This window comes from Canis lupus, chromosome 33 (assembly GCF_003254725.2).
Source record: "Canis lupus dingo isolate Sandy chromosome 33, ASM325472v2, whole genome shotgun sequence".
Taxonomy (NCBI): Eukaryota; Metazoa; Chordata; class Mammalia; order Carnivora; family Canidae; genus Canis; species Canis lupus.
In genome coordinates this window covers 16,540,289-16,556,414 of record NC_064275.1, presented here as the reverse complement: position 1 = coordinate 16,556,414, position 16,126 = coordinate 16,540,289, and the positions used below count along the sequence as shown (strand labels likewise).

Below are 16,126 nucleotides of genomic sequence, written 5' to 3'. Positions count from 1 at the left end.
GTGAACTTAGATTGTAAATTCACACTGGAGGTCGGTTGCTCCATTTACAGATTTAGGAAAGGGGGGGGGCGTGAAACGAGCCTCTCACTTAGGATCTCTTCTACCTTAAGAACTGGATGATTCCAACTTACTAACAGTTCATTAAACAGGGATTTATGACCCTGTTTTAACAAGGATTATTAGTCATTGCAAAGAAACAAGATCCGTTTCTTTCATGCTTACTATACTTAAGCAGAAAATGTGCTTATAAATTTAACTCACCATATTTGCAAAAAGCAAATCCATCTAGGCCCGAGGGTGGTCTTTTATTTATCTTTGGCTCATCTGAGAATTTCGTGAAACTGCTGGAGAAATTCTTGCCCTTCACACAGGTTCAGGTTCTCTTTTTCTCAAGGGCCACCTTATGGTTAGCTTGCTGTATTATCCGCACGTTAACTGAACGCACTAGCCAGTAGCTTGCTTCTAGTTTAGCATTTATTTATGTGACAGCTCCCTTCACTCCACCCGCTGGTGTCTGATTGCTTTGTGGGACAGTTTCATGCAATTTATTATGGGGACTTTGAAAAAAACACCTTTATAGTCACCTTGCTTGGTTGAAATTTTTCACAGGTCAGGGTTATTTTAAGATTTATTTGACAAGCTGCAGAAGGGTCGAGATCCAGGGAAGCTCCTCGGCTAGGTCCCCTCAAGAACAACAGTTTTTTTTTCCTCTCTTTCCTATAAATGAAGGACTAAGCCATGTACTCCGACAGAGGAAAGGGAAAAAGGAGGAGGGAAAAGCCTACAGGTAGCAGTCTAAATTGCACGAAATGACAGGTTTAAAGGGAATTTGGACATTACACACAGCAGGGAAAGTGAATGAAAACACACCCCACTCTGAAAGATGAGTGTCCTGACAAGCTTACACACCAGCTAAAAGCCTCTGCTGATCTTTAGGTATCAAGGCAGAAAGATCTTTTCTCTGCTGGAACCTCGCTGGGCGATTACTACACAGACCACTTAAACCACTGGGCTGCTTCTGTTCTGAGTCAATAAAAAGCCTCCTAGATGTTTAGTCTTGAAAAAAAAAAAAAAGTGACTTATTCAGCCGGAACAGGTTATTGGGCAATGTTTCAAACACAACCATCCTCATGGGTGCTCAGGCATTAGAGTCCTGGCGTGGAAGCAAATGCCTCAGATGAAAAGAAAAGTACTCTCTATTACAACCAACAAAAGGAAAGGAACTGAAGTCACAGCCCAACACTGGTCCATCTCCAACTCTATAGGTGTCTCTTATTCAGGTGCACCTACATGAATTTGGCAAGACCTAGTTCTTACAGCCTAGTATTGTTATCAGGACTTATGCTGCAATTTGCTTAACTTCTCTGTACTTCAGTTTCTTCATCTGTAAAACGGAGATCACCGTATTTATATCACTGGGTTGTAAAGCTTAACCAGGCAGGTTTACGTAAATCAAGTAGAGCAATATCAGCCACCACATAAATGTTTGGTAAGTGTTATGTGAGAAATCTTTTTCTATTATTCTGATTATTTTATTTTTATTTCATAAAGCCTTGGGACACCTTAAGAGAACCTTGCAATGCACTTGTAAGATTTTGTCCTACCCGAGGCACTGTGACTTTCTCTATGTCCTACTTTCTTCTTAAATTAGCTAGAAACATCTGCTCTTTATGCTTAAATTCTTTGTAGATATTTCAAGAGTCCACGTTTCTCTCTTTGGCTCCCTCCCTTTTTTGCACAAGATCCTTATTCTGAACCAGACACTGAGTATACAGAGGTGACCAAACACTGCTGGGTGCAGTGGAAAGCCAGGTAAACAGTCCCCATGGCATATAATATGTCCCCTAATGGAGGCGTGCACAGAAGGGGTACTGAGCTGTTTCTTGCAGGGTGGGCCAAGTGAAGTGGGGGCTGTTGGGAGGGAGGTCCTGATGGTAGAGGAAAGAACATATGCGCAAAGACTAGAGTCAGAGACCACATATTTTCTTCCAGAGTTTTCTTTGGCCTCCAAATTGTCACTGGCTCCCTACAGTCTATGAGCTAAAGCATGAGGTGCTCTGCACCACATTGAAAACCTCCCTCAATCTGCCCTAAGTCCATCTGCCCAGTCCTTTTCCACTGCTTCTTCCTGTCACTTGTACAGAGAGCCATGCCAGCTCTTGCTCTCCCATCTCGGATTTCATCCATCTGGTTCCCTGTGTCTGGAATGCCCCCCTCCCCACATCACAATCCTACCCCTCCTCCACCAGCTCCCAGGTGTCCTCCCAGGACAGCTGTCCTTTCACCCCCATCTGCAAGTAACTGCCCCCCTTTCCCAGGTCCCTAGCGCAGTTTCCTTGTTTCTTTACCGTGGCATTCACCGCCTTCTGCTTTGATTTGCTTTATTTGAACCTTAGTATCTCTCCTACAAGATTACAAACTAGGGGCACCTGGGTGGCTCAGTGGTTGGCGCATCTGCCTTTGGCTTAGGTCGTGATCCTGGGGTCCTGGAATCAAGTCTCGCATCGGGCTCCCTGCAGGGAGCCTGCTCCTCCATCTGCCTATGTCTCTGCCTCTCTCTGTGTGTCTCTCATGAATAAATAAATAAAATCTTAAACAAAAAAAGATTACAAACAACATCTCCTTAAAATTTTAAAGATTTCCTTTAGTATCTAGTATGGTGCTTGGTATGTATCAGGTGATCAAAAAGGATTGTGAATAATCATAATATCTCTATATCCAAAATTTATGCTTGTTTTGTGCTAAACAATATTCTAAGCACAATGCATGTGTTCTCATTCAATTCTTTTTTTTACTTTTGTGATACATTTTATTTGTAATACTATTAATATTAATGATAAGAATTTAAAATATATTTTAAATTTAAAAAATATTATTACTATTAATACTTTACTATACTGTATTTTTTTAATAAATTAATTTTTTATTGGTGTTCAATTTACCAACATACAGAATAACACCCAGTGCTCATCCCGTCAAGTGTCCCCCTCAGTGCCCGTCACCCACTCACCCCCACCCCCCGCCCTCCTCCCCTTCCACCACCCCTAGTTCGTTTCCCAGAGTTAGGAGTCTTTATGTTCTGTCTCCCTTTCTGATATTTCCCACACATTTCTTCTCCCTTCCCTTATATTCCCTTTCACTATTATTTATATTCCCCAAATGAATGAGAACATACACTGTTTGTCCTTCTCCGATTGACTTACTTCACTCAGCATAATACCCTCCAGTTCCATCCACGTTGAAGCAAATGGTGGGTATTTGTCGTTTCTAATGGCTGAGGAATATTCCATTGTATACATAAACCACATCTTCTTTATCCATTCATCTTTCAATGGACACCGAGGCTCCTTCCACAGTTTGGCTATTGTGGACATTGCTGCTAGAAACATCGGGGTGCAGGTGTCCCTGCGTTTCATTGCATCTGGATCTTTGGGGTAAATCCTCGTTCAATTCTTAAACAACTTTGCTGTATAGTAAAGAATTTGACCTTGCCCAGGGACACAGCTGGTCTTTTCCCTTGGCGGTCATCTCTGAAACCTTAGGAATAATTTGCCAGATAAGAGTATCTTTGTTTACCTGAGGACTTTGGGGGCACATTAGAAAGTCTAAGGATGAGATTTATGATGGTGGCTTTGAGTCATGTGGATATATGCTTGCCCCTGGAGGGGCTGGATCCTGAGGTCAGTCACGTGGAGTGGCTGCCGCGTATCAACACCAGGACAGTAGCACTGTCCACAGCTCCACGAGGCAGACAGCTGGAAGCTTCACATCTGCAACTCTCCTGATCTCTGCCTTGTATACCTCTTCACTTGGCCAATTTTAGCCTGTGGCTTTTAAAGTTTTTATTATTTTATTTATTCATGAGACACACACACAGAGAGAGAAAGAGAGAGAGAGAGAGGCAGAGAGAGGCAGGCTCCATGCAGGGAGCCTGATTAAAGATTTTTTTATTTTATTTATTCATGAGAGAGAGACACACACACACACACACACACACACACACAGAGACAGAGAGAGAGACAGAGAGAGAGAGTGAGGCAGAGACACAGGCAGAGGGAGAAGCAGGCTCCATGCAGGGAGCCCGACGTGGGACTCGATCCCAGGTCTCCAGGATCACGCCCTGGGCTGAAGGCGGCGCTAAACCGCTGAGCCACCTGGGCTGCCCCTAACCTGTAGCCTTTAGCTGTGATAAACAGTAACTGTGGGTATAAGAGCCTTCAGTGAGTCCTGTCGGTCCTTCCAGAAAATTATCTAGTAAAACTAAGGGTGAGCTTGAGGACCCCAAAACTGGCAATTGGTGTCAGAGTAGGGGCAGATTTATAGACTGTGTTTCCTCTAACCTTGTGCTTGGGACAACGCTACTATAATTATCTCCATTTTACAGATGAGAAAACGAAGGGACAGAGAGGTTACACTCTTTATTCAAGGTCACGTAACTAGTAATTAGGATTTGATCCTAGGTATCTAAAACAGAACCCACACTGTGAACTACTTCTCTATACTGTTTCTCACAGGTGTAAAAATTAAAAATAGAGATGAGGTCAGAAGTATTAAGAACAGTCAAAAAAATGAACATGTGTCTTTAAATGATGGAAATGTTAAGGGCAGATTTTGTAGAAAACATCTTGTGTTATGGATCAGGTATTTCATCTCTATGAATATTACAATAAATAGGATATGAACAGACTGTAATTTTGCACGTTAAGTCTGTGGCCTGAGCTAAGAACATACTCATTTGCAAAGTTACATATAAGAAGCGGGCCTTCTGGTTATTGAATGCAGCAAAAGATCTGCTTAAAAGAACAGAAAACTCTCTCAAGCCTCATAGAAAACAGACGCATTGTCATTTGCCTTTTTGTTTTGATTACCTATATGTGACTCAGGTCACAAATCATCTGTCTGTGAGCTCAGCTGACTCCACCAATATTTAACTACTTTTCACTTTGTGCTTCCACAGCCTCTTATTCACACTTGATGAACGTGGGATACCTTGGGGCAATTATCTCCGTATCTGCCACTGACACCTGACTGTGAGTTTTCGAGGGTGGGAACATGCCTAATCACACCCGTGTCCCTAGAGTTCCTGAGTTTCTGGCACATAGTAAGCACTGAATACATACAAATAGAATAAATGCAAGCATCATTGCTTGAATAAAAACAGGTGTTTTGAGAGTTGCCTAGGGCAGGTAAACCTAGGTCCTCTGATCCTTTCTCAAACTTCTCTTTGGTCCATGCACCTTCTTTAAACAGGCGGAGTTCACCGTCTGCACGTCCTCATTCTCAGCACCTGTATAGCCCCAGTTCCATTTATCTCCATCTGTCCTTCTAGCTTGAGTTATTTGGGTCAACAAAGAGGAATATGTCAGAAAACACACAGGACAGAAATAAACCAGAAAGGATGACTAAAGAAGCAGCTACACTAAAACATCACGTTGAACAATTTAAAAGGAAAAGTCCCAGACAGCAGATTTCCTGTAACTCATGCCTGTGTAAATTATTTTCTAATTAACATCTCCTTGGGGTCTCCCATTTCACAAACCTGAATTAGGTTCTTGGGAAGAATGTAGCATTCGTTAGAGAATGTGACTCTGTGCTGACAAATGCAGAAAGGCTGAGGCACCTTTAGGATGTACAGCATCTAGCCAATGAGTCCAGGGCTCGAGATCTGGGGACCAGTTAGCAGATTCCCAAACCAAAGAGTAATGTCTGTATTTATTTATTTTAAACATTTTATTTATTTATTCATGAGAGACAGAGAGAGAGGCAGAGACCCAGGCAGAGGGAGAAGCAGGCTCCATGATGGGAGCGTGATGTGGGACTCGATCCCAGGACCCTGGGGTCATGCCCTGAGCTGAATGAAGGCAGACACTCAACAACTGAGGCACCCAGGCGTCCCAATAGTAACGTCTTTAAATCTTGTCAGCCCAAAGGGATAAACTTCACCTGTCTGACTGGAGTATTTTCCATTGGGCATGTGGGAGAGTATTAATAATAACTGTCAAACTGCCCACAAAATCTGAGAGGGCTGTGTGGCCATTTTAATTTTGAATCAGGTGCCTACTGAATTTAGAATTATTCACAATGTGACAAAGCCACTGGGTAAGGTACAACGCTGGAAAGCAGAGGATGCTGGTGAGTCAAGAGGCATCCCACTGTCTGAGGATCCACATTAGCCTGGGAATCCAGAGAGTTATTATCTGGTTTACCCCCCACCTGGCTGGATGGGCTAGACAGCTGGAGTAAATCACAGCTTTCCATGGTGCTTCTCAGACCTGGAATGTTGTCAAATGAGTTATTTATGTGTAAACCAAATACAAGCAGAGCTTCTCTTGTTCAAGGTCTGCCCCAACAGTTCCCACCTGTTGCCTGGAGAAGGGCACCAAGTCTCATCCAGGCTCTGAGGGGCACCATGAGAATTCCACTGCCCTAGATATTCTCCGAATTGGCCCCAACATCCTAGGATTTATGTGACTCAAAGGGGTTTAAATTCCATATATGGGAGGCATTTTAAAGCCCTCTACAGATGGAGGGTATCTATTCTCTTTTGAAAGACTTTCTCTTCCTCAAATGTCCGGTAGACTCTGATCCCCATCCCAAAGTAAGAGATTGCAGAGGTAATTCATTAATAAGAAATTCTTTCTCTATTTTGCTAATTATCCCTCTCCTTTGTCTTGAACAGATGACATTATTTCTGGTAAAGCAACACCTCTCAAAAGGCACTTGGTCATCCCCCCAATCCCTACCCCGATAAGACTTCTTAGTTCCAAGATAATCATGTTTTCTTTAACAGCTTCTCAGTTTTTAACACAAAAATGAGAATAACACAAAGGTTTAGAGGAAAACATTCAGGGTAGAAGAAAAAGCTATATTAAATTAAATATTCTACAACAAAATTCTCCTGCTTTTATTAAGCTTTCTGGTATAACCCAAGATGTGAGTGAAATAAATGGTATTTGCCTGGTAAAGTTACTAAATGTTTCCATTTCACAGCTGATTTGTGCTGTAGTGCACAGAGCTAACCTCAACTCCCACCCCCAAGCTGCCAATATGGTTGAAGAAATTATTAAACAAGACGCGATAGGATTCATGCAGAACAAGCTAACAATAGATGAGCTTTTGAGGGTCTCTTATCTGGGACTAGAAATTCTGGATAGAGTTCCTGAACAAAGTAAAATTTTAGTTGAAATCTAAAGGAAAAAAAACTATGAAAAGAAGAAAGACACTAACTTCAAACTCAAATCATCATATATTGGAAATAGTAGCTGTGGGTGAGGGTAGGGGATTGGGCAAATTGTCAAAAGACTGAGCTCTGAAATAATTTCCACTAGGCACTGTCTGTGCCCTTCTCCCAATTCTGATGTCCCACAGGTACCTCAAACTCAGGGTGCCCCAGCTTCCCTCCACCACCCCAACCCTGCTGCTTCTCCTGTATCCCTATTCTCACTCTCTGATTAATTGCCAAGTCCTGACGATACTTCCTCCGATCGATTTCCTGGGTCTTCTCTCTCCCTTCGTCCACACTGTCACTCTCCTCCTCGGGCCAGCATCCCCTCCCATGTGGATGGCCTCATCAACAACCTAACCAGTCCAGCTGGCAATAGACCTCCCAGTGCCAATATACTTCATGGACTGTAGCCAGAGTGGTCTTTCCAAAGCATAGCGCTGACTTCGTCATTCACCTGCTTAACGTCCTTCCCACCACTGCTGAGGTGAAGCTAAATGACTTTAACATGGCTTATTAGACCTCCCTGGGTCATGCCACTCACTCCTTGCCCCTCTCCTCCCTCCAACCTAGAGTACAACTACTGTGAGCATATCGGCTTGTTAAGTGGGCCATTCTCTCTTCGAGGTCTTCACCCATGTTATTTCCTCTCCCAGAACGCTCTCATCATTCCCAGTGCAGTTTATTCATCACTTCCTCTAAAAGGCATCTCTGGACACTCAAGTCTTGTTAAAGATGCCAGTGCCATATGCTTCTTCCAGCAGAAACTTCTACCTCCCCAATCATCCTACACAGTATATTGTGTTATAACTACTTGATTTGTTTTTTTAAGAACAGTTACTCATCACATGCAATATAACTTGATTAAATGCCCATTTTTCTAGGGCACCTGGGTGGCTCATTCGGTTATGTGTCTATCTTCAGCTCAGGTCATGATCTCGAGGTCCTGGGATCGAGCCCCACATTGGGCTTCCTGCTCAGCGGGGAGTCTGCTTATCCCTCTGACCCTTCCCCCACTTGCGTGCTCTGTCAAATAAATTAATAAAATCTTTTTTTAAAAAAGTCCATTTCTCCAACTAGATTGTAAGCTTCTTTAAAGGTGCGAACTGTGTGTAATGATCATCACCGAATCACCAGTGTCTAGGAGAGGGCCTGGCATATGAGAGGAAATCAATATATATGTATTAAATAGAAATGAAAGAAGCAGTAAGTTTCTTATATCTCTCCTCAGCATTCCTTTTTTTTTTTTTTAATATTTTATTTGCCTGAGAGAGAATGGTAGGCAGAGGGAGAGGGAGAAGCAGACTCTCCACTGAGCAAGGAGCCTGATGCAGGCAGGACCCTGGGATCACGACCTGAGTAGAAGGCAGATGCTTAACTGATGGAGCCACCCAGGCACCCACCTCTCAGCATTCCTAATAACTGATATGGCATTTTGTTTCTCTGCACCCTTATGCAGTTATCTGGGGGCTTTTCACTCATTCCTGATCAAGTCATTTCAACGGCCGTTTTTCACCCTGGGATGATGTTTAAAGTTTAATCTTAGCATGACACAGAGGACTCATTAGCCTAATTTTTCAGCCTCATCTCTGTTCCTCTGTTTAAATGAAATCTAAGTTCTGACCACGCCAGACTACTTGGGTTTCTTCAAGGTCACCCAGATCTCTTGCTCCTTGGTACCTCTGCATTGTGACAACCTTCCCTCTACCTGTTAACACCTGGCTATTTTCTATGTGCTCTTTCTGATTCAATCCAAGGCTCATTTCCTCTTGAAAGCCCAATCTACCAGGCTTCCTGCCTCGTCCCAGTAATGGAATTGGGAGTTGGCTTTCTGAGTGTTACAGTACCCTATGTATTCTTCTTCATAGTGTTTGAATTTTAGCTTTCTTCTCTTGTAACTTTGAATTCAGATCATTGTCCTGGCAGGAGGTACCCATTATATGAGCACTGTGTGTCAATTTGGCAGAAAAAAATTACAGGTGCTTGTTGACTCCTTTTGCTATACGTAATGAAAACCAAAAGAAGCAAAAGTTCAGGAAGGAGGGATGCTGTCTTCATCTCTTTGACCTTTTTTTCATCTGGTTTCAATTATATTTTATAAGAATATTGCTTTCAGCACATAAGCCTTCAAATCATACATGTTCATAAAATATTCATCTCAGTCTGACAGAGTCTAGGAATCATTCAGTTCCACCATTCCTGCAGACTGCTGTGCACTCCAAGACATTAGCATTACAGGGTCCAAACGTTTCCTATTTCTTCTTTTATTTTGATATTTGTAGGTCTGTACGGTGAAACAAAATAGTGACAAAATGTTCTCTGGAAAAAGATAATACCTTACAACCAACAGTTCTGGAAAAATTGGAAATTAAAGGAAAAAAACACCTGTTATTCTTTTAGAAAATTCTAGCTGCTTAGTAGACTATGAATCCAAGACCGCTGATACTTCATAAGTAGCACAACCTACACATCCCCTTAGAGCAGTGCTGGCCTCTGTGGCCAAACCCACGTTATCCTGGAGCTACTAGAGACCTACTAATGTAATCCTCCCAGGTACTGTTTGATTCTTATGGGAGCTCAGCAATATAATCCAAATTCTCAGAGCTGTGAGAAGCAGAGCCTCGCTCAGCCAGGCGTGTAACTGCTCAAATCAGCACCGTCACAGTTCTCCTCTACCTCGGTATGGTTCTTGACGTGTGTTCAAATCCTTTCACGCACACAAACACACCCACCTACTACAAGGTCTATAAATAATCCCTCCTCTGCAGGCCTGGTTTGAAAACTCTAATTAGGGTTACTCAGCATTTGTAAAGAGGTTCAAGCTTTTCCCAAAGGCAAAGCATTTCACTAACAGTTACTTCTTTCTGCCTGGATTTAGTTCTCAGGAGCTAGGGGGAGACTGGAACCAACCTGTCTCCTGGTGGGGGTGGGGGTGAGGGGGGTAGTCAGCTCAAATCTGTGATAGAAGCCAACTGTCAGCTTCAGAGGCACATCTGAAAGAGCAGCATGCAGGGGAAGGTGGCAGGCTCCTAGGATTTGAGATGTCCTTAGGCATGTTTTGCAAAATCTTTATCAAGAGAAAACAGCAACAGGCATTAGAATCTGGGCTCTCCTGAGGTCATAGCTCAGTGTGTGTGCTCTGGGCAATGGGTAATATGTGTGTGTTAGTGTGTGTGTTGGGGGCCATGTGTATGTTGCCAGGGATTGTGAGCCTATTCCAACGGCTGGGGAAAGAGTTATAAGGTATGTGTAAAGATCAATTCAAAGGAAAAAAAAAAGATCTATTCAAAGGAAAGTATTTTGGAACATCCCTACTCTTGAGCTGGGAACGAGACTGGGTTAGAAGGGCGAGCAATGGGGAAATGAGCAGAGGAGGAGCAAAGTTAACAGTATGCCCCTGTCACAGAGAGTTGCACTTTTCCCAAAGGCTTTGGATGGTTGGAGGTGACAGGGTTTGACAGCCGAATTTGGGATGGGGGACACAGTAAGGAGCTAAAGAGGATTTTCTGGCTCCCATCATCAGCTGCCCTCATGCTGCACTTAAGCCTCCCTTGGGACCCACATCCTGGGCAACTTGCCATGTATCCTCCCTTAACTGGAAGTCCCCTTGAGGGGGTGACCATTCAGGTTATCCTGATCTGATCAGAGAACACTGAGCCACACGGCTTAACTGGAAGGTCATCTCCCTAACTGGACTGTAAATTACCTGAGGGTATGCATTGATCTTATACTTCTTTTTGGTTGTGCAGTCCAGGTGCAGGTTTTTAATAAATCCATCATAATTAATTTAAATGACACATTATTTTGTGACAGGAACTCTTCTAAGCCTGCTATATGAATTAATTTATTTAATTGTCACATTAACTAAATGGTGTAGTGCCATTACTATCTCTGTTTTACAGAGAAGGACTATAACACAGAGAAGAAGTAAATTTGCCCAAGGTCACAGTCCTGAGGCAAAGAGCTGAAGTTCAAATCCAGGCAGAATGGCTCTCGCATTAATGCTCTAAACCGATCCATGGTTTGTTCTGCTTCCTGCAGACACATGGGATCCCTGAATTCCTTGTGGCTTTTGCATGATTGGGGGGCACCAGTGGGGAAGTCTAAGGAAGTGATGAGCCTCCTTAAAAAAGACCTACTGATAAGAACACCAAAGTCATAGCTTCTTTTTATTCCTCACCATGGCCACCCAGAGAAAAAATGAAAAACACCAAAAATGTACTCCCACTTAAGATTCTATTTTGGTTCCAGAAGACTGTTTTTTCTTGATTGGGTCAGCCGTGGTAGACTCTGCTTGATCCTTGGTTTTCCACAGCCTCAAATCCTCTAGGAGGATGGGTTTCTATCTAGGGCCAATTCATGGACTCACGCTATCCGCAAAGTGGAGCCTTTGACTTCTTGTTCCACAATGTATGTTACGCCCTTTTGGGTCTCCAAATCTCTTTTAGAGGCACCAGACCTAATAAAACTTCCAACAGCAGGATTTGAGTCATGATCCCTTCATCCTGCCCCCGTCGTAACCTCATTGTCCATATGTCACACGTGTAGGAAGTGAGAAGATCTACAGAACTCATGAAGTGGTCAAAGGCAGAACTGCATGGGGCAAGGATAGAATTCCAGAAAGGTCAAAAAGAAGGGGATGGCCATCAGGAAGATGAGAAGAGAGAACGGTCTGGGAACTGGAGAGCAATGAGGAGCATCTGAGCAGGGGTTGACACTGGAAAGGGAGAGGCCAGGTCAGTGGAAGGAAGGTGAAGAGGGGAACAAGAAATGAGAGCCGGCTGAGGCTGAGGCCAGACAGGAAACATGAGAAGCTCAAATGTGACAAGGGAAGGGAGAAGGCAGAAAGGATGCGGGAGAAAGAACTGTTCCTAGGACACAGGTTACACAGAATCCTGCCTCTCATTCTCCTGACCATTTTGCTCTGCCTCAGAATTTTCATTTCCAATGGGGCTCAGTGATGAGCCTTTATCTAGAGCTATGGGAATATTATGCAGAAGTAACAAGACATGGTTGGAAAATGTTCAGGTGTCTTCATATGGCTTTTTCGCCAGGTAAACCTAACTAATCCATTCAGTTTAGCTCTGATTGCAATTGAACATGAAGGCAGCTGCAAACAAGCCACTCTCCAGCATCCTTACTCTCTGGCTCCTTGCTTTCAATCATCCACTTGTCACCAAGGACCAAGCTGCCACCCCGTACTAGGACCTAGGATTATAAAGAAAAAGAAGTCATACTCTCTGAGTGCAAGTTGCTCACAGATGATGTAGAAGACAGCCAAAAACCACAAGGTGCTCAGAAGTGCTATGATAAAGGAACAAAGCATTACAGAGAGGCAGGGAGAAAGCCCTCCAACCATTTCCCATATACCCCCACTCCTTAACTTAACTGGTTGATTTTATCAGGAAAGTCCCCTTCCAACCCAGACTGCCTGCCTAGCCTTGATATTTTGACCATTCTCCAAATCTTGGGTCAAATGTCATATTTTTTCAGCAAAGTAGTTCCTAATCTGAGAAGTAGGAATTAAACAGGAATTTATCTTTCCATTCTATGTGCTTCTATAACACCTTCTTTATATCTCTGTTTTAATATTTATCCCAATTATTTTTAACTATATATAGTGATTTATATATTTAAAACCCTAGATCGTAAGCTCCTTCATACTAGGGTTTATGCCTGATTCAGATTTGGGTCTCCCCCAGGCCTGAGCATGGAGGTTTCTTAAAATGTACTCAGGGTCAGTTTATTTAGAGTAATTAACCTACAATTCCTTTTAGGATGCTAAAGTGAGAGGACCCTGCTTCATTCTGGCTGTTGTGAGTACTTGTTTGCACATGCCACAAATAATTTCTTGTTTTACAGAGACATAAAAGAACTGGCTTTTAGACCTAAAATGATTCATTCTTCTCATCTCTTTTCACGTTTGGACAAAGAACGCGTATTTTAAAAAAAAGCCTCCAACTAATCAAAGAATTTTTAATTTGGAGAAGACTCTATATTTCATTTAATCTCATATCTTAATTACAAATGAGGAAACTAAATCCCAAGAAATTCAGATACTTCTTCAATATCACACAGCCAGAATCAACAGTATCGAATTTCTCAAGTACAAGGCTTTCTTCAATAGACCAAACAGTTTACCTTCAAGAAAAAGAAGGGGAAAGCATGGCTTAAAAAAGAAAAGAAATATAAAATATAGAAAAAGAATTCACTGAAAACTATACACATGATAGCAAATTTTTTTCCTATCAGCCCATTTGCCCATAAAGAATATCATGCTTCCACTAACATCAGTGAAAATGTTTGTAAAGCTTTACTTTAGGGCAGCCTGGGTGGCTCAGCAGTTTAGCGCCTGCCTTTGGCCCAGGGTGTGATCCTGGAGACGCGGGATCCCTGCATGGAGCCTGCTTCTCCCTCTGCCTGTGTCCCTGCCTCTCTCTCTCTCTCTCTCTCTCTCTCTCTCTCTCGTCTCTCATGAATAAATAAATAAAATATTTTTTTAAAAAAAGCTTTAATTTAAAAAATCTGACTTCTGCAATTTCCAGATCCTTTACCCTTGGGGTCTCCAATCTAAAGAGTTGGCAGTGAGATTTGTTCTGAGTTTCTTCTCCACTATATTTCAATACATTTGAGTGATACTGGCCATTAACAGGTGCTCTTAACAGTTGTGTAAGTAAAATAATACATCAAAGCTTTGCTGAGAGGCGCACATTCACACATGTTCTCTCCCATCACGACTTAGGCAAATGCGGCAGATGCACTCAAATTTAATGTAGTTTACTCCATCTCAGTTCTGCTGTTGTTGCCAGAACCCTTGCCTTTTCCCTGAACTTCTCCAGGTCAATGCTGCCCCCCCACCCCATCCTGGACAGATCTGACACAGTTTTACAGACACCTGATGGCTAGCACACAGGAGCACATGTGTGCATGCACACCACACAAAATAGGCCTAAGCAATAAACTCAAATTTAAAACTTCCTGGGTTCCAATTCTAAACAGGGCTATATATATATACATACATACACACACACATATTGTATATATAACACATATAAACATATATAATTGTAAACATGGAAATACATATATTACTCAGATATATAATATATACACATATATGTCTGTCTCTATCTCTTCACAGTGATACATAACCACTCAGATAAAGAACACCTAGTCTTAAAAATTATTTCATTTGCAGCAGAGGACAGTCTATGAAAACTGTTTTAGTTAAGAGACTACCACTCCCTCCCCCAGGAAACACACACAGCTGCTCTGCACTCCCCCAGGCCCCCTGAGGGGCACAGGGATAGTGCAGGGCTTTTGGAACCAATGAGATGGGGGCTTAAATGTTAGTTCTGTTATTTGCCATTTGTGTGATCTTAAAAAAGATTACTTAGCCTCTGGACAACACCACTTTTCTATTTCCGAAATGAGGATATCAGTACCTATCTTGGAGGTGTAGAGACCTGAGGTGATGTTTGCCAGTGGTAGCACTTAGTAAAAAACTATTATGATGAAGGTGATCATGAAGGGGAAGAGGGAGAGGGGAAATGAGGGAGGAAGATGATGGATTCCGCTTCCTGAATGCCTTCTGTATTTCAGAATTTCTCCACAAGGCTTAGCAGAACTTGACTGCTAGTCATTAGCTAGGGAATATTAAGCTTGAGGGAAGGGAAAGGAAATTGGTGTGTGTGGGGGGGTGCAGAATTGCGTGTGGGGGTTCCATAAATGGCTAGCACTACATGTGATTCTCCTGTGTTGCACACATACACGCATACGTTCATGTCCCTTCCACTGCTGGGAAGAGGGCACTCACAGAAGAGAATTTAGCATGTTGAGGGGTCAAGGTCATTTTTTATTTTCTTTCTTTCTTTTCTTTTTCTTTTTCTTTTCTTTTCCTTTCTTTTTCTTTTCTTTTCTTTTTTTAATTTTCCTGCACAGAAGGACCAGACTTCACAAAGTAGGGTGAACAAATTCCCATGTCCTCCATGGTGACTAATCATATAGCATTTCTAGTTACAGCAGCAGGCTCTGGCTCTTTGCCCCCTTCCCCTGGCAGTTCTAGTAACTGTGAGGTACCCTATAGATTGCAAGAACAAATGCCCAGCTCCTTTCTGGAGTCACGGTGTCAGAGCGCACAGCCAAGCCACAGGCGGAGCTGCTGCTGTGGTTTGACCTGCCCGTCCAAAGTCCAACAGGAAGGAGGAAGCCCCAACCTACCCGGACGTGCCCTGAATGACAGAGCCATTTAGGCCAGCCGAAGATGCCAGGCTGTTTGCAAACACACACTACCTGCCATACCACATGACCAAACAATTCCACTGGAAAGCCTGAAGACAAATGACTAATGTTAAAAGAAGCCCGTGCATCATTTCAGTGATGATTCCACAGGCATCAATTAAACATGGAAAAGACCTGTTCTGAAGCATGACCATCTGGCATTTCCCAAGGAGCCACAGCCAATGGCTGATAAAACACCAGTGATCATAACTATAAAGACATTTAGCAGCCCTCTCCTTGCTCAAAAGCAACAAGAGCTCATCAGGACAATGAACCTGGAAGACCTCCAAAAGAAGAGGCAAGTAAGGAAAAGGCTGCATCCGAAGCCAGCTCTGCTCTTCCTCATGCATAGAAAGCAAAGATCTGGGTTGCATGAGGTCATGCAAAAAATCAGACTGCTCCCAAGGATGCTTGGGAGTTTGTCTGGTAGTCCAGGGGTGAACGTCAATTGTTATGTCTCCAGGTGAGAGAGAACATTGGCAGTAGTCCATTCCCTGCTCCTAGGGGTGCTTTTCAAGTACAGGCATCTGGGGCTTTGCCCAGAGCAGCAGACCCAGATCACTGTAGGCCAAACATCCTTCCCTAGAAACCATTACTTCACCGTTTTTGAGTGGAAGCAAGAGG

General features: G+C 42.9%; 1 protein-coding gene across 1 annotated transcript in view; it reads right to left on the bottom strand.

The window, feature by feature from the left end:
- PLCXD2 (phosphatidylinositol specific phospholipase C X domain containing 2) overlaps positions 1 to 16,126 on the bottom strand; it is a 49,156-nt gene that overhangs the window by 31,906 nt on the left and 1,124 nt on the right. The gene's annotated exons all lie outside the window — the stretch shown is intronic.